The sequence below is a fragment of the Balaenoptera musculus genome, chromosome 13 (genome assembly GCF_009873245.2).
Source record: "Balaenoptera musculus isolate JJ_BM4_2016_0621 chromosome 13, mBalMus1.pri.v3, whole genome shotgun sequence".
In the NCBI taxonomy this organism is placed as follows: domain Eukaryota; kingdom Metazoa; phylum Chordata; class Mammalia; order Artiodactyla; family Balaenopteridae; genus Balaenoptera; species Balaenoptera musculus.
The window spans coordinates 40,762,011-40,781,448 of NC_045797.1; positions in this window are offsets into that span (position 1 = coordinate 40,762,011).

A 19,438-nucleotide genomic window follows, 5' to 3' on the forward strand; every position below is an offset into this window, starting at 1 on the left:
TTCAGACAAACAGTAACAGGATAGACTGGCCAGAGGCAATTCAGGTTGTGAGGGCCAGTCTGAAGTGAGCAGGGCTGGCTGGAGGCTGGAAATGTTGCAGCTGAAATCCAGGATCGGCAGATGAGAGCAGCCATCTTCTAAAAATCGCTGATTTCTACACAAGTTCCTAAGATGCTTTTCCCAAACAGGGAAGAGGCCTATTCTTATCTTTCACTTCTGAAGCAGGATTTGTCACTAACACTGATGTAATATATTCATTTCACTGCATCTTGTACGGTATTGATGTGTGTATGTGTATCTGTCTTATCACCCAAAGTGGAAAAAACAAAACAAAAAAAACCATGTATCTTGGAGTGAGGAACTCCGGACCTTAGGGGCCATCTGTCATTGCATGTCCTTAAGCAAGTTGCCTAACCTCTCCAAGACTCAGTTTCCGCACTTGAATAATAAGGGTATTGCTCATCACCAGTGTCTATAGAGATTCAAGAAGGTACAAATGCATCAAGTGCTGAGCAAGGGCACTGACAGGGAAGAGACTGTCAGTGAGTGTTGGTTTCTTTCCCTTTCTCGTAACAAGATTATAAACTCCCAGACTGGGATCACATCTTACATGTCAGCACAGCCTTGAAAGAGGCAGTGACTTCAAATATTTGTGGAATTCATATTTTGAATAATAATGAGAGAAGTATAAAGAGGTAGAAGGCCAAAATAACAAGTGCAACTGAAAGAAACTGAAATTTGGACACATGATAGTCTTGTTTATTTCAGAAAATACGAGTAAATAATTCCTGGTGGCTGCTGGAGGAGAAGAGGGAAATGATAGTTCCGTGTGGATAAGGATTATAGGGCAAGCCTTTGACATGGAGGCTACATGAAGTGGAAGATGAAAGAGGGCAAATGGCCGGAGACTCAGGCATGGAGAAAGGATGGGAGAGGTGGCAGGGAATGCTAGGCTTCCAAAGTGATAAAAAGCTAAAATAACCCAACTCTATTGTGTTTCCTTTGAAAAAGAGACTATAATTTGTTATAAAAAACCGGAAACAGACTCACAGACATAGAAAACAAACTTATGGTTACCAAAGGGGGAAAGGAGGGGGAGGGATAAATTAGGAGTATGGGATTAACAGATACACACCACTATATATAAAATATATAAACAACAAGGACTTACTACATAGCACAGGGAACTATATTCAATATCTTATAATAACCTATAATGGTAAAGAATCTGAAAAAGAATATATATGTGTGTGTGTATATATATGTATATATACACACACACATATACGTAATTGAATCACTTTGCTGTACATCTGAATCTAACACAAAATTGTAAATCGACTACAATTCAAGAAATAAATAAATAAATAGAAATTTAAAAAAATTTTGAAACAGCATGAAGTGCCACAAAATCAGGGGAAAAAAAATTTTAATGACATATCTCCTTTGTGACCAGGTAATATCTTCCGAACTAAAATGCAAAGAGCTTCATTCAACCCCCAAATTTGGCTAGGGCATGTCTGGCATCCCTGAAAATTAAAATAGACTAATCATACTAGATTTTCCTTAGCGGATTCGTGGCATTGGAGTAAGAACTGTTTCCAGCTCAAAGGAAAAACAAATTTAAACCTTGAAAGATGCATCCTCCTGCAATCTTTTTTTTTTTTTTTTAATTTGAGAAAAAGAAGAAGAACCAAAGAGCTTGGAGATACTTAAGCTCACAAAATGTGTCAGTGACAAAACCTAATAAAAACTATCACCTCATATCTGGATTCCACCTTAGAAATACACTATTGAAACATTTCAGTGTTTTGTTGGAATCTTCCATAATGACACCCTCCATAGATCATGTTATGTCCTCACTACCTCCCTTGAGAAAAAAAAAAAAAATCACATTGATAAGCACACACTCAACTCACTCCTAAGCATCCCGCATGTTAATTTCTCAACAACACAAATTTAATTCGTCTCAGCATTATTCTCCTGTGGTGCGTACCCCTCCACATAAACAAAATGGGGATTCGTTGCCATGGCAACAGAATGTGACTTTGATCAGCTTCAATGATCATTGGCAGTCACATGCCTTTGATAGATACCAAATTGTGAGTAAGGTTTGATTATTCAATTTTTCAATATCTGATTCTATAAGAGGCTACTCCCATTTGCCAGAAGGAGTTGAGAGGAAAAAAAAAAAGAAACAAAACAAAAAACTATATGATAGATGGACTTTTGAGACAACAGAGTAAAGTGCTTAGGGAATATAAAACCGATGAGGTAGTGAGTACCTTGAGACTGACTTTGGTTCACCTTCTGTATAATCTGGTGCGTGTGCCCTGCCCAGCCACCAGGAAGGAGAGGCTGTTTCCCTTTTCCTTTCGTGGCAGATGTAGGTGATATTTAAGGTTGTGTGTGCAGGTGTTTTGGGGGTTGATTTGTGTGGGAAGAGGAGAGGTGGTAGCCTGTAGCTTGACAGAAGAGGAGGAAAAAAAATCTGAACAATGTGTTGAAAAAGACTACAGTCTGAGCTGCACAGGACCAGCTGTTTTTGCTAATTAGAATAACAAAAATAGCACATGCTAAAATGTTTTTCTTTTTTTTTTTTCTCAAAAGCAATGAATGCTCTAGGAACTATAAGGAATGAGCTTTAAAATCCATTTAAATGGAGGAACATTTCAGGAACCATATGGGGAAAGAACTGAAAGGGAGAAGGAGAGAGAGTAGGGAAATAACATTTGATTTTCAGCTGAATTTTTTTGAAGGATGATAAATTGGGGCTATTTTTCCTTTTTCTTAGCATTTAATAGGAAATGTTTTCATCATATCTATATTTCACAAAAACGCCTCTGCTTCTGTATTTTACAGGAAGGTGGTATGTAAGCACCATGCCCACTCCAAACCAAGGGAGGGTGGGCGCTGAAAAGAGGTGCATATGCTCTATCATACATATTGCATGTCTCATCTCCTTCCTTACGTTTTCTCTGAAGCAGTAAAGAATAATTCAAAAACTCTGAATATAGGAATAACATTTGTGACAACAACAACATTCTAGACATCTGCACTGTTAGAGTACTTATAATAAAGTCACATGGCCATGGGGAAATTTCACAGAATTACAATCACAGTAATTTGCCAAGGTGTATAACTAGTTTGTTTTCAGCTGTTCTTCTCATGAATAATTATCAAGCAGGAATATCCTAAAGCTAGTGCAAGCTGTCACTTAACCAAAATATTCAATATTTAACATCCAATTTGGAATTTCATAAGTGAAAATAATTACTGTAAAAGCAAAATAATATACATGTGGATATTTGCATGTCTAAATGCGCACAACTACACGTTAAAATTCAGTTTCCAAAGCATCCTTACCAAATGAAAGCATGTCTTGAAAGTTGAGGAGGAGTAGAAGGGATCTAAGCGCAAGGAAATCTCAGCCATTTTCAAGTACAGCTTGGTCTTCAGTGCTTTAAGGACTGCCTCTCAATGCAAAGTGGAAAATGCAAACCAGCCTCTGCATATTGATGGTGGCTGATTACAATTGGGTTAGAATCTTTATTAGAGTTTTTAAATGTTTGAAAACAAATACTATATAATGGGTAACAAGTTATGTTTTTAAATTAATACAAGTGCATCGCTAAACATTTTAGCGTTAATTTCTGGAGTGAATATCACAGTTCAATCTTAAGTATTTTCTAAAAATCTTTACCCTTCTAGTGAGAATGTGAGAAGAATGTCATTTTTTGTAATGCACATCACCACACTATTAAACCTGGTTTATATATATATGTGTGTGTATACATATATATAAAATTTCTAGTACCTCTCTAAAAATTATTTGACTAGAGCAAATGGAGATTTCATTCTTAGCTTCAGAAACCTATAAGTGTATCATGAGTTTATAAAATGTGTACTTTAAGTTGTTGGAACAATTCTAGTGTATATTAAGGACTTTTGTTTTACTGTTTGCTTTGTCATTAGTAGAAAACTTCTCAGCAATACAGCTTAAGAATTTTTTCACTTGAATAAAAGATAAATGATATTGGGGAAGAAACTCAAACATGAAAAGCAAATCTAGCTAACTGAATTGTGGGTAATAGATAGAAATTCCTTTGGGGGATAAATAATATTTTTACTTGGATAACACCATTTGGTTCTCTGAATAGATTACTAGTTTCCCCAAAACTTTAGGGAAATAATTCTACTTTGTCTCTCTTATGATTTATTTTAATCCCACCTATATGAAATAGATAAAAGAAATATATTCATTGAAACCAGGACTCATTGCAAATACAACAAAGGTATAAAATGGCTTCCACTTTAACTTGTAAATTATCACAAGTTTTCAGATAGTTACATGACTTTTGAGCATGAAAGCAGCTAATTCTAACGAAGAGAATATTAGTTTGGAAATCAAAAATAGGATTAGTTACCCAACTAGGCCTATCAGGGATTCCTCAAGATTTATGACAAATCCAATTTATGCCTTAGTTTTCCCATCACTAGAAATGTAACTATTTGGCACAATAAGAAAGATAGTATTACTACTGCAAAATGAGCATGTTAAAATAAGTAGGTTTACTTGATCACAGCCGAATACATGAGTGATAACCTAAAGCAGGCAAAAAGTTGATCAGCAAATGCTGAAAACAGAAATGGTTTATTTATACACACAGTTACTTTAACCACTGCATCACACATGTACCTGTACATGATTGGCAGATCAAAAGAACCAGTCTTCAAACTCTGTGCTCCTTCCTCTTTCTCTCTCTCTCCACTTTAGACTTGTAAACCTGCCATTTCCCCTCCATCCCTGCTGCTGCTATTTGACTTCATTCTCCCCATCTTTACTAGCCTAGATGATTTTAATTGCTCTAATATCGATTTTCCCACCATCCAGCCATCCTCATTACAATCCACCATCCACGCAAATGGGGTCTCATAAACCTCTTCAGCTTAATCACCTGCACCCTATCACCACTTCCTGCTTTTCCTTTTGCCTAGCATGCCCTGACCTCTCTATCCAGCCTCTGAATATCTATTTATACCACAAGATTCACTTCTCTGTATCCATCTTCTCTGTATAGCCTTTCCAATTTCCCAAGGTGAAATGTAGTTTTGACTCTGTTGTACTACAGACCTTTCAACCTAACTCTGTTATAGTCCTAACCAAAATACTCTGGAGTGAAAGCCATTTCTTATTTCTACTAACTATTGGCCATATTTTTTAAAATGCACATAGTAGGTGTTGAATTTAATTAATCGATAAGAAAATTGGTCCCAGGGTTTGCTGGAATGAGTAAGTGAAAGTATTCCCAACAAATGCACTCATTATTTATAACCATTAAATGTAGATAATAGAAGATTTCTGGTATAAAATGGCATCTGGCCACCATCCCCTGGCACTGCCTCTCCCAATCGGCAATAACATACATATGAAAATAAAAAACTCTAAGACAGAAAACTAAGACTGACAGGAAACCCAGTGCCAGAAATCTGGGAAAAATTTAGAGTGATTATAAGGCTGATGCATCAAGAGTGAGAAAACAGTCGGTAGCCAACCCAAGCATCACCTCATAAAACAGAAAAGTCTACCTCCTTGAAAGAGCAGTAGGTATTTTTTTTTTAAGCTCCCATTGTCTGCTGCACAGCTCAGCTCAGAGATTTGGATCCCTTAATAAACAGGAAACTGAGCAGCCATTCTGTTCAAAATGGGTGCTGATTTTCAGGCAGACAGAATATTATACTCCCTTCCTGTCCACCCATATTTTTACGCTATTCAGATAGAAAAATCTCTCAGAAAATAACAGTTGAGGAGAAGAGGTAAGAGGATAATTGCAGCACATTGCATCCTGGGAGATGCAAATGAAGTATGCTAGAAAGAACTGGAAGAGTATTGCCCTCAGTGAATCCTGAAGGTTATAGTTTCAATTAATTCCGTTATTTTTGGTGGGTGGCGGGGTAGTAGACGATGCCACCTCAGCAGAGGAGAACCACACCACATGAATGCTCACTGGCACTGGAAATTAAGAAGGAAAATGAACACGCTAAGTTATCCAACAGTAAGTGGAGAAAGGTGCAAGGAGGAAAAATGGAAGGCAATGAATCTGGAGAAAAGTTCTCATTTGAGTGAATGTAAGAGAGATAAAACAACAGGGACCTGCGGTTAAATATGGTAAAACAAGCAAAGAAAGTATCACTCAGAAGTTTTAGATATTTCTCTCTCTTATAAAAACCAGCAAAAAATTTTAGGAAATTGCTAGCCATCCTCAATATACCATAAAAATAAAGAACAATTTGAGGCAAAAGGAAAAGAAGGTGGGATGACAAGACTACTAAAGCATGAATTAAAATTAAAAACCTCATGAATAGGAAATTTGGGATATATAATCTAGTGATGAGCCCTGAAATAATTAAACCATCTAAGTGTTAGCCCTACCTAGCTGTTGCAAATATATTTTCAAATCTGAATGCCAATTTCAAAAATAATTCTTACAACAGAATATGTCTGAAATAAAAATAATTTAATAATATCAATCTAAGTCCAACACCCCTTTTGATAGGAACAAGCAGGGAGTGGGGGATAGGGAAGGGACTATAAAGGCATTCGTTATGGATAAACAAAAGATATTGTTTCTTTCTATACTTTAATACTTGGAAAAATAGAAGTTGGATGTTTTGGAAAATGACTAGGATAAGTATCATTATATCTGCTTCCCTAGTCACTAGAGAAGATGAAAGCATAATTCATTAAAACAATAGCAACCAAAACAAAGGTAACAAAAAATATAGAAATCCAGAAGTTGAAGGAAATAAAAGAAAACATAAAAAGGAAGATAATCATAAAAAAGAGTTAAGAACAAATTTATCAGTTTTGAAAAAATTGGAAATAGCTGGTAAACGACCAGATTGAGTGAAAAGACACACTCTATGTGCTGCTACTACGATATCTCTAATTTGGAAGTGCAGGTAAATGTTAAAACTAAAAGAGTGAGTAGAGATTTCTCAAGCAAATACAAATTAAATGAAAGTAGAGGTGGCAATGCTAACTCTGGACGATTCCGGTTTTAAGGCAGGAAGCATAAAATGGGATAAAAGAAAACTGTTTTATATTGATAAAAATTATGACAATAAAAATATAGCAGCCATGAACCTTTATGTGTCAAATAATAAAACATTCAAATGTATTAAGGTAAAACTGGCAGACAAACATAAAATGAAAAAGGAGAAGAAACAAGTTTTCATAACAGATTTTAATACATCTTGGATGATCATGAAGACTTTGAGAACATGGAGAATTGGGCTATTATAATTAAAATAACAGTAACACACAGAATTGATAATATAGTTAATAATAAGATATTATTGAGCTGCCTACTCTAAAAGCAGAATTTGCCTTTGAAGAATTCATGTATGGTATATTTAAAAATTGATAAGATACTATCTCATGGGGGGAAGCTCAATAAATTTAATAATTTATTAATTAATAAATAAGCAGAAGCAGAAATAATACAGAAAAGTGTGGGTAAGAGTATGCGTGTATATATACATACTCATATACATACAAACATACATACATACACATACATACCTACACACACATATATCCTAAAATATAAGTTAATATTACTACATTTTATGATGTCTCAGTCTTGCTTTAAAATACTGTAGGAAAAAAAAAGTTGGGGGCACAGGTAAAACAAGTATGGCAAAATGTTGATAATTGTTGAAGTCTGGTGATAGGTATATAGGAGTTGATTAAATTATGCTCTTTACATTGTATATATGTGAAATTTCACATAATATAAATGCTTCTCAAATTACCACATATTATATCTAAGGATTGCTTAAAAATCTGAAAACTAGAGGCAAATTCATACTCCTAAATGTTATCAACAACAACAAAAAAAAAACTAAAAAACAGAAAGAAGAAAAAATATTAAGGATAGAACTAGAAATGTTTAAAAAGCCAAAAATACACTAAAATTAATAATTTTAAGCATTAGTTTTTGTAAAAATCATTAGAGTAAACATTCAACAAACTCAATCAAGAAAGAAGAGGCAAGTGCCAAAACTTAAATAAGTAATGATAATAATGGGATAATTTTCTTTTAATATTAAAAAGAAAAACTACCAAAAAGAGAAGCTGCAAGAGAAATCAACCCTGCAAGCACCTTGATCTCCAGCCTCCAGAACTGTGAGAAAATAAATTTTTGTTCTTTAAGGAAAAAAAAGAAAAGAAAAAGAAACTATAAAAGCATTCATAATTAATTATAAAGAAAAAAGAAACCATAATCTAGAGAAAAATCTGATGAATATTTAGCATTTCATGGTAGACTAGTACCATCTAAGCATTAAAACAATGGAATGAATTAAAAAATAAAAAGCTTGATGGATTTATTTAATGATAAAATTTATACCTATTCATGAAAAATGATCAAAAACAAAGTTAAAATTTAGACAAACATGAGGACTTGAATTAGAACAGTGATAAGAATGGAGAGAAAAAAGATTCAAGAAATATATTTAAAATAAAAGTGGGGAAAAGAATTTATTATTATTTAAAAATGGGATGATACTGATGCCACAACTAAGATAGAGAACATAGGTATAGAGGGAAGATGACAAGTTCAAATTCAGACTTGTTGATTTCAAGATTCATCTAAACCTCCAGTTGGTAAGCCATTGGATTTGTACTTCTAAAACCCAGGGAAGAATTTCAGACCTAGTGAGATAGTATAGGGAGTCATCAGCCCAGGCACGATAGCTGTAAGCATGAAAGTCAGTAAAAGCATCCAGAAAGACAGGGTAGAACAAGAAGAGTAGAGGGTGGAAGTTTTAAAACTGGAGAAAACTCTCTTTTAATGTCACAACTATAGAAGTGAATGAAGTCCATGAAGAAAACCAAGAACAAGAGCTGAAAAAGAACAAGGAGAGAGTATTGTAGAAGTCAAAGGAGTTGAGATCAAATGGAAGGTCAGGAAGCTGACTAGGAAGAGACTGACATCCGATGGTCCCAGGTGTTGGGGCCTCACTTAGCATCAGATATAATACATCCTGGAATTGGCCATCCAGCGTACACTGACTCCAGTCCTGGTCTAGGGCCAGAGATGAAAGATAGCCTTATGCTAGCCAATGGAATCAGAATCCTGGGACACCAGAAATCCTGTTGTTTTGGATTACCAAAAGTTTACTGTGGAGACCTAATGACTTCATACTGCCCTAGTACAAACTTCTGGACTTGCTACCAACCTCCTGATCTGGTTGAGGGTTGGTTAAACATGACATGGGGCTCATCCGTGAGATGATATGATGGGCTCTAAGTTACCTAGGTGTGCAATGAAATCACAATGCCATCTACTGACCATGGTGGGACAGAGGGATCGTCACTTATACCCAAAGGACTGTATTCGCTCCAGTCAGAAGCCTATTTTCCTTTACCCAAGTAACTTTTCAAAGGAAGCAGATCTCTGCAGAAAGCTGGGGCCAGTCAAAGGAATTACAGTGAATATTTCAAGATCCTGTCCAGCAATAGGCAGGAGTTGACAGAGTAAAATAGGGTATGTCCGGCAGTTAGAAATAAGGACCGTGCCAAATAAATCAATTCATGGGTTTCAAGCTTACTGAGAGGCATTTCAACAAATTCCAATAGCTAAAATTCATGGATGAAATGACAGTTTACAGTTAAGCTCAGTAAAATGGATGTAGGAGTGATCACTTTAACAATCACCTTCATATGACAATGACTACTCTTATTGTGCCATCTATGTATAATAATAATAATAATAATAATAGCAATAAATCATAGCAATAACCAAGACATATTGAGGATTGATTGTGTCCTAAGCACAATAATCTAATCTAACCAGTAAATTAAGTAAATTAAGGGGCCAGAATTCAAACCAGGTGGTCAGGCTCATGAACTAATATGTTCAGCCCAAGGTTCTCCTGCCTCACAACCACTCCTCCACTAAAGAGGATGAGGCTTTGACCTCAGATGATTTAAACCTTGTCTCTGCCACATACAAACTGCAAGTTCCTGGGCAATTTCTCTCCAAATCCCTCTGAGTCTTTGCTTATCATGCAAACTGGAGATAACACCTACCATCCAGGTGGTGGTAAGAACTGGATGAGATTATGTATCTTCATATATATGTAAAGCACTTCACAGATAGATAGTAAATCCTCCACAAAGGGCAACTATAAAATGATGATGATGAAGAGGAGGAGGAAGAGGAAGTTGAGGAGAATTACCCTCCTCATCACCATTAGGATTATGTGTTTGTTTTTTGGTTGGGGCTGTATTAGTTTTCTACTGCTGTTGTGACAAATTACCACAAGCTGAGTGGGTTAAAACAACAAAACGTTATTTGAAAATCCCGTGGGTCAGAAGTCTAAAGCAAGTCTCACTGGGCTAGAATCAAGATGCCCAGAGGGCTACAACTTTTTCTGGAGAGCTACTAGGGGAGAATCTGTTTTCTTGCTTTTTTTAGCTTCTAAAGGCTGCCTACATTCCTTGGCTTGTGCCCCCCTTTCACCTTCAAAGCCAGCAATAAAGAGCTGAGTCTTCACACTGTTATCACTCCAATCTCCTCTTCCGTCTCATCTCCCTCCTCCACTTTGAAGGACCCCTGTAATTACATTGGGCCCACCCAGGTAATCCAGAATAATCTCCCTATTTTCAGATCAACTGACTCACAACTTTAATCTCATCTTCTACCTTAAATCCCTCTTACCATATACCCTAATATGTTCACAGGTTCTGGGGATTAGAACATGAACATCTTTGGGGACCCATTATTCTGCTTACCACAGGGACATTTTTAAGAAAGGTATTTTTTAGCTGCTTGAGGCCTATACAGGGCCATACTGAGTTAACCAACCTCCTATTAACACCATCTGTAAAGCGTGTAAAGGATGGGGTATTCTATCATCACTTTCATGTCTTTATCTATTTACTTTTAAAATAAATCTGCACATGGAAGGTGACAGTTGTCCTATAAATTAGTGCTGTTGAAAAGGTGAACTGTTGAAAAGGGAGTGTGAATTTGTCCACTGCCTATTTTTGGCCATTACAATAAGAAAGGGAAAGTACCCAAATAAAAATAATAAAAATAGTTTACTCTGTGACACTTGCAAATCAAAGCACACCTGGGAATAGAAAGATTATCAGTTCAGTTAAGGGACATAAACAAACGTAAATTTCCTTTTATATTATTTTTATAAAAAATTTTTCTGTATCATCTGAATCCATAACTCCAGTCTATTCAAATCACTTTCTTAATCAAAAATTACCCATGGCTTTCAACATACACAGAAAAAAATCTAAACATTCTTAGTTCATCATTTAATGTCCTCAATAGTCTTACCCTTTTTTAAGCCCCAAGATCCCAAATCTCTAAGCAAATTTCTAATCATTATGTCCCAGAGATAAAGAGTCTTAGGCCACACCATTTCTGCTTAAAATGTCCCATCACCACCACCTAATTATCTGAATTCTTTGTCTTCAAGATTCCATTTAAATATAATTCTATCAGTGATGCTTTTTCTTATAAATCCAGTCACCAGGTGGTTCTTGCTCCCTCTAAGATTTCAATAACAAGAATTTCTGGTACCTTCTTTTGTCATTTGTCATGGATAAATGTCTATGGACAAAGTCTTGGTGAGCACTCACATATGCACACATTTTCAAAACTTTTGAAATGACTGGCTGATTGATTCATTTAACTTTGGAATATCCCACAGTACTGTTTCTATGAAATCTTCTAAACCATTTCTGATGTTTGAGATTTTTCCCAACACATACTCTGAAAAGTGTATTTCTGAAAAGTATTATGCAATTTCATAGACCCAAATGAACATTTAAAATGGGATAAATTACAATAAAACAGTGCAGTACTTTCCTGCCACCAGATCGCAGGGATACTATTATACTAATAAATAAAAATGGATATGATAAACTGTTTTCAATTATGCACTATTTGGAACTATATTAAGTATTCTAATAAGAGGAGGAAATGGCAATATAAAAATGCTTCTGGAGAAATGCAACAGAATAAACATTTAATGAAAGGTTCAGAGGGGAGAAATGTATTGTATTCTTTTTCTGAGAAACAAAGCTGCTCAATACAAGAGACCAATTCAAATGCAGAATGGGAGGTACAAAGAGCACAAGATAAAGAAAGTCAACCTCTGAGGAGGAAGAGGCTCCTGGATAAGTCAGACAACATCTCTATGCCTCAATTTACACACCTATAAAATAGGGACTATCGAACTACATGGTTTCCAAGATTGATTCATCAGAAATTCTAGGATAATTTGATATAATGAACTACCATCTAGGCAAGTGCCATAGATCGTAATTCAAGTAATCTCTGTTTTTTTAACAAAGCATCATTTTAATATATACTAAACATTATTCAGAGTTAAAACATTATCTTTAAGCTCATTAAAATTAAATCATAATAAAATGTTTCTTTTTACCTAAAGGAACAAAATATAGCAATTGTTCTTAAAAATGCAGCACAACCTTAATTTAAATATATATGTTCTGAGTTTATTTTGTCATATTAAACATCACTGAAATGCTCCATTTTAATTTCTACATGGCTCTTGTATACAGCTGAAGAGACCCTGCTTTCATAAAACAATACCCTTCCACGTAATCTTCCCCACGTGATCTTTCTATTTGTGACATGGTTACTGAATTAAAACACTTGATTATAAGCATGAGCATTTTAGCTTCTTTTCACTTTATTCAAAGAGGTTTATCAACCACATATTATTCGAAAGATTTGTCAACCACATATTGCATACGTGCTAAAGAATCTTTTTTTGTACCACAAGGTGGCATCTTCTTATTTTGGTATAAACCTCTGAATATTAACATAATTTGAATAATTCCATACACCTGAACTATTTTTTAAAACTTTAAGAGAACCATTTAGCAGCTGTGCAAATATATGGCAATTCTGTTAGTTAATGAAAGTAGTACTTGTGGATATTTATAAGCCTGGGATGTTCAGAATATTGAATCTTTAACAGAATGGTGCGTTCACACTAAAAAAGTCAATAAACATTGTCCTCTAAATGTTAAGCTCATAGAGATTAGTAATACAAAGCACACACTGTAAAATATATGTATTTAAATGGAAGCTTCCTTAGAAATAGCCACAAATGTAGAACCAAGCATATATCGGTTTACTAATTATTTTTGATACCCAGATTCAATAAGTAATACATATTTATGCAATGACTACACCTTGGTCATCACTAGGCTAGGCCCTTCTACATCTTTTCACAGAATTTCATGACAAATTTCCCAAATGCACTAATGCTAGACCCCAAAACAATAGTCTAGTGCTTCTCAAATTTTCAATGGCTATGTAAATCATCTGGGGAGTTAGAGAAGATGTAAAATCCCAAGCCCCATCTCCTAGAAACTTCAAGTCTAAAACAATGCAATACATGATACAAAACCTACAAATATTAATAAGGAATTTTACCACATTAAAAAGAAACTGATAAACAACAAGGATTTACTGTATAGCACAGGGAACTATATTCAATATCTTGTAATAAAACTGTAATGGAAAAGAATCGAAGAAAAAGAAGAATATAGTTCTATATAAAGAAAAAAAAAGATAAAAAGAAACTGTAAGATACTCTGAAAAAGTAATCTCAAAAAAGAGAGACTAGTAATCTAAAGTAAATTGGTGAATACATGAAATACGTTGATAAAACACTAAGCCTGCTTCTGGGAATTATAAAAATCATGACTCTTAATACAGCTCACTTGAAATTTCACACCACAATTTCCTGTCCCACATCTAGTGATGAAAAATTGAAGATGAGAGTGATGAGAGTTTTTAAGATGGGGAAAAAAGGAGAATATCTAGTATAAGTTTTATCTCAGTCACTATGGTGTCTTATAAACAGGTTACCCAATAACTTACAATTTTGTAAAGAATAAATGGAAGACATTTCCTATGGGGACACACACACACACACACACACACACAACGGTGATAATTACATTAGGGCCACAAAGAACACTGTGCTAAGGAGTGCTGTCATAAACTTTCTGCCTCAAATTATTCATTGATTATAAGATTTGGTCATTGGCAGCCTCTTGCCCCTGGACATATTCTACCCTGGTACATACCCCTGCAGTTAAAACATGTAGTCTAGTACTCAATGATATAGTGTGATCATTGACTAAAGATACAGGTATTCTGTATAAAGAACAATTTCCAAGTCTGTGAAAACCTTGTGGTTAAAAAGATCATAGAGCCACACTGGAAATGGTTCCCACACCATAACTGTCATCCCACAGGCATGCTCTTTGCATGCTCCTGTACATACACATTCACACACATGAAAGCCTCAGGCAATTGCTGTTACATTTAACTCTGCTTTTTGACAGAAAACCAAATAATGCCACAGAAACACTGTGATCTATGTTGGAGCTACCAGATGTGAAGTGTATAAGTTGTTATTTTCTAACCTTTTCAGTCTAAATATCTGTCATGTTTAGAAAGAGATTAAAATGTTGCATTTTAAACAAAATCATAAACTGAAGAATAATCCCTGTCTCACACCATATATCAAATTTAATTCCAGAGCTTAAAAAAAAGAAAGAGAAAAAAAAAAACTAGTAGCACAGAAAGCATACTATCCTGGGGTAGAAAACTATAATACATGAAACAAAAAGCATGATATAACAGAAAATACTGGTGGGTCTTGCTACTCAAAAACAAAAACAAAAACTTCAAGGACTTCCATGGTGGTACAGTGGACAAGACTATGCACTCCCAATGCAGGGGGCCCAGTTCGATCCCTGATCAGGGAAATAGATCCCACATGCATGCCGCAAATAAGAGTTCGCATGCCGCAACTAAGGAACCGGCAAGCCACAACTAAGACCCAGCACAACCAAATAAATAAATAAATACTAAAAAAAATACTTCAGTATATCAAAAAATTATAACCAAAATTGAAAAGCAAACGATAAATTAGGAGAAATTTTGCAAAAACTTGCAAAATTTATATATTGTATATAGGTTTTCATAAAAAGAAAATGGCAAGCACCTTAGTAGAAACTGGGCAAAGTAGACAATTCACAAAGAACTACAAATTTCAATAAACGTAAAAAACTCATTCAGCATCACTAGAAATCAAGGGAGTTCAAATTACAGAACAATTAAATGTCTTTTTTATCTTTCAGATTGGAATATTTTTTATTCTAACACCTAATACTTAAAAGGGGGAGAGAAACAGGCCTCTGAAATATTGCCATTAGGAATGTAAACTGGTATAACATTTCTGGAAGGCAATTTAGCAATGCATACACAAAGTTATAAAATGTGCATATTTTTAACTAGCAAATGCATGTTTAGTAACATGTTCAAAGGATAAGTATGAAAAGATATAATGCCCTTCTAAAATGGAAAACCTAAGGGTCCAACAAGTCCTTCAATTAATTATACTGCAGTATTAAATATGAGTTGCAGAATAAATCATTTTAATGCAGTAAGAAAGTGTTTGTTCTCTTAAGAGAATAAAAAGTTGTGAAATAGAATAAGCAGTATATTCTCAACTTTGGAAGAAGAAAAGATGTATAAACACAAGAGGAAGACGGGGTATACACTGAAATGTAGCAGAAATTATTTGCAGGGGCTTGATTACAAGTGCTTTTTTAATATACTTCTCAGTTTGTTTTTATTTCTTTTAATTTCTTTAATGAGTGTGATGGTCAATTTTATATGTCAACTTAGCTAGGCTATGGTGCCCTGTTGTTTGGTCAAACACTAGTCTAGATGTTGCTGTGAAGGTATTTTTTAAATGTGACTAATATTTATAATTAGTAGGCTTCAAATAAAGCAGATTACCCTCCATGATATGGGTGGGCCTCATCCAGTCAGCTGAAGAGCGAAGACTGAGGTTTCTCTGAGAAAAAAGAATTCTGTCTCAAGACTGAAATGTAGAAACCTGTCTGACTTTCCAGTCTGCCTGGCCTGCCCTGTGGATTTTGGACTCAAGGCAGCAACATCAGTTCCCACCTGAGTTTCCAACCTGCCAATCCACCCTACAAGTTTTAGAAGTGCCAGCCCCTACATCACGTGAACCAATTCCTTAAAATAAATCTCTCTTCGTCCCCCACTCACTCTGTGTGTGTGTGTGTGTGTGTGTGTGTGTGTGTGTATCCCCTATTGGTCTGTTTCTCTGGAGAACCCTGGCTAATGTAATGAGCATGTACTAGTTTTGACATAAGAAAAAAAATGAGTAGGCAGACCTTTAAAAATTAAACAATAAATTGTAAATGAGAAAAAAACACCAAATTCTCTTGGAGATAAAGCAACACAGCCAAGAAAAAAAGATCCTATTTCTCTACTTATTATTAAAGGGTCACTGTCTATCATGCATGGGGTGGACAAAAATCTGAAAATGTTATATTAGCCCTGCATAATCACATCTCTACCATCTCTATTATGTGGGATGATGAAATTTGTCACTTGTCTGCTATTTACAGGTGAAATTTTAATAATTTATACCATATAACCATTTGCTGATAAGATAAACTGCAGTCCTGAAGGTATTTCACTTGAAAAACAATAAACATTTTCCATTTTGTCACCTTTTCATATTAATATCTGCTAGTCTATCATGCTAATTAATAAATGTAGCAGGCAGTATGTCAGGTTTTTTTTTCTAATTTTTTAAAATTTATCAAATGGAAAATAATCTAGCAAAGAGTCATTAATTTAATTTCTTCTGAGAGGGAATCATTACTAGATATGTTAAATTTTCAACAACGTAGCTTCAAAACAACTGTAGCCATGGAAAATTTTTATAGTTTTAATTGAACATCTGTGTATTTTAATTGATTAATTTGAAGAAAATACAGGAAAAAAGAACAGTAGGTAGTATGAATTTAACAAACCACTTTTTTGATTTCTCTGCTTCTTATTAATGATTTTTCAGTACAAACAAAACAAGAGATTATCAAACAACATTAAATAATTCCCATGGCTATAAATACATTCATACTGATTTAGCAGAGTAGACAAGTATTTTAGAGTAGGATTGTTTTCAATCAAAAATATGGACAGGGATACATATGTGAACATATAAAGAGTTTATTAGGTCCCTGTCTCTATGGAACATGTTGGGGCAAGTCACTTAGGACAACATCCAAACAATGTAAAAATTCTGTAACAACCCTGACCACCGCTGCTGCACTACCAGACACTTAAGGATAAACAGAACTGGAGATATTTCAGTAATTTGGGCAGCACCAAAAGATCACCCTTCCCAGTATTTCTTTTCTCTTCTAAACGTACAGCTTTCTTATGAACTCACATTTTCTTAATATGTCACCTATTTCACTACGAAAACTTAGTTATCACAGGCATGACATAATCCTGGATTTCTTTCTCCCTCCCTCCTTCCCTCCCTCCCTCCCTCCCTCCTTCCCTCCCTCCTTTCCTCCCTTCCTTCCGCCCTCCCTTCCTCCCTTCCTTCCTTCCTTCCTTCCCTCCCTCCCTCCCTCCTTCCTTCCTTCCTTTTCTTTTTTTTGCCAGTATTTGGAGAGAATGTGGCTCCAGAACAATATACTATCTACAAAAAGAACTAAGAAAAACCTGTCGAGGTAAAACAACCATATAATTCTTGTAGACACTGAGTCATAAGAAAAACTGGGGCAAGTTTGCCCCCAGTTATCCTTGCTATTAACTGGCAAACATACTGTATTTTTAAGTAAGATCTAAAGATATATTTATCAACACCATTCAAAAACCAAGAGAAATGATGGATGAAGAATATGGATGCACAGACAGGTGAAAGAAAAGCACTGTCAAGAGATGAAACAAAAATTACTGTCTCTTTTCCTTTTGAAGGGAAAAGTTCTAAAAATTCTGCATAACTGAATAAAGATAATCATCATGGTAGTAAGATTTAATAAAGTATTTACAGTAATTCAGATATTAGTCTAATTTAAACTTTAGGTAAGATGTTAGGCTTTGTTCTTTCTGTGTTCAAAAAATTTGTAGATGGAAATATGCCCATTTTAGAAACTGATCTGTTTCCTAAGCACTTTTAAAACCACATGAGCAGCCATGCTGGGCAGCACAGTGTTTGCATATAGTAGTCACTCATTTAATGTTTGAAAGTGCTTTGAGGGCTTTCTATCTAGAAGGTGAATGTGCTCATTACAGATTAGTCTAATGCATCCATTAAGGAAGGTAATAATGACCAGATATCTGGCAATGTGTTTTTAGCTAGTGATTCTCTACTTACTTGAATATAACACAAGTGTATTTACTTTAAATAGTTCATCACAACCTAACCTGCAAGCAAGTTATTTCTTTTTATCAGCTGGTGTCCCTGCTATGATTATCCCTATGTAAAATACCCCATCCTGGACCTCAATTCACAGTCCCAGCATTTTTATTATTAAACGTATCTACCAATTCTTACCACCAATTTTTAAGAATTCATATTAGCAGGCCATGTATTTCACACTGGTAGCTTTCTACAGTATATGTAGGTAGACATTTAATATAATTTTTAAAGATAATTATTATCTGTGATGAGAGAGAAAAGTATTCACCAGAATTCCTTTCAGGGTGAGCACGATCTTTGTTGAAAGTAACTCTTTAATAAATTAGAACAGAACTAGAGACAGGAATGACACTAAATGTGAACGTAAGTTTTCTTAATGAAACCTGCCTCTACCTCAAGTGAATAGGGTGAGTATTAAAGAGTAGAAAAGAAATTGTCAACAGACCCTATAGACTGCATGATGTGACTTCTCCCCCACGAAAACACATACATATACATGCATAAAATTATGAAATGATTGAAACTGATGGATTTTTTTTGTGTATGAAAACCAATGGAACACTGGGGTTTGGTTCCAACTGTCCTGTGCTACATGGGACAGCAACTCAGATTCAGGAGCATGAAGATTCAGAGAAAGCGAGACAAAGGAATGCACCAAAGTGGAGAGAAGGTTATTTATTATCCCAGGAGGTGCAATTGGTCTCCAAGAGTCAGGAGACCTTACCTCACTGGGTACATAGCTATAGAACAAGAGCTGAATTCCAGACTTGACGAGTACTTGGCAGGAATACTGTACAGGGGATTTAACTTTCAGAAAAGGAGTTAGCCTTTATGACCTTTCTAAAGTGGAAGGCCTATGTCTCTACAATTATATCTATAGTTGAGAGAAATAATTAGCAAATTAAAGCCTTCTAATTATACTTCAGTGCTATAAACTAATTGCTACATAAATCCAAGTGCTTAGATCAAGGCTGATTTTACAGAAAGATACTCATTATTTTGCCTTCTGGTTCTAGAACAAAATCTTATAAAATGCAAACACTTTCTATCTGTGCTTCATAGCTGTGACTATTAGAATTTCATCTCTGACACATTGTACAAT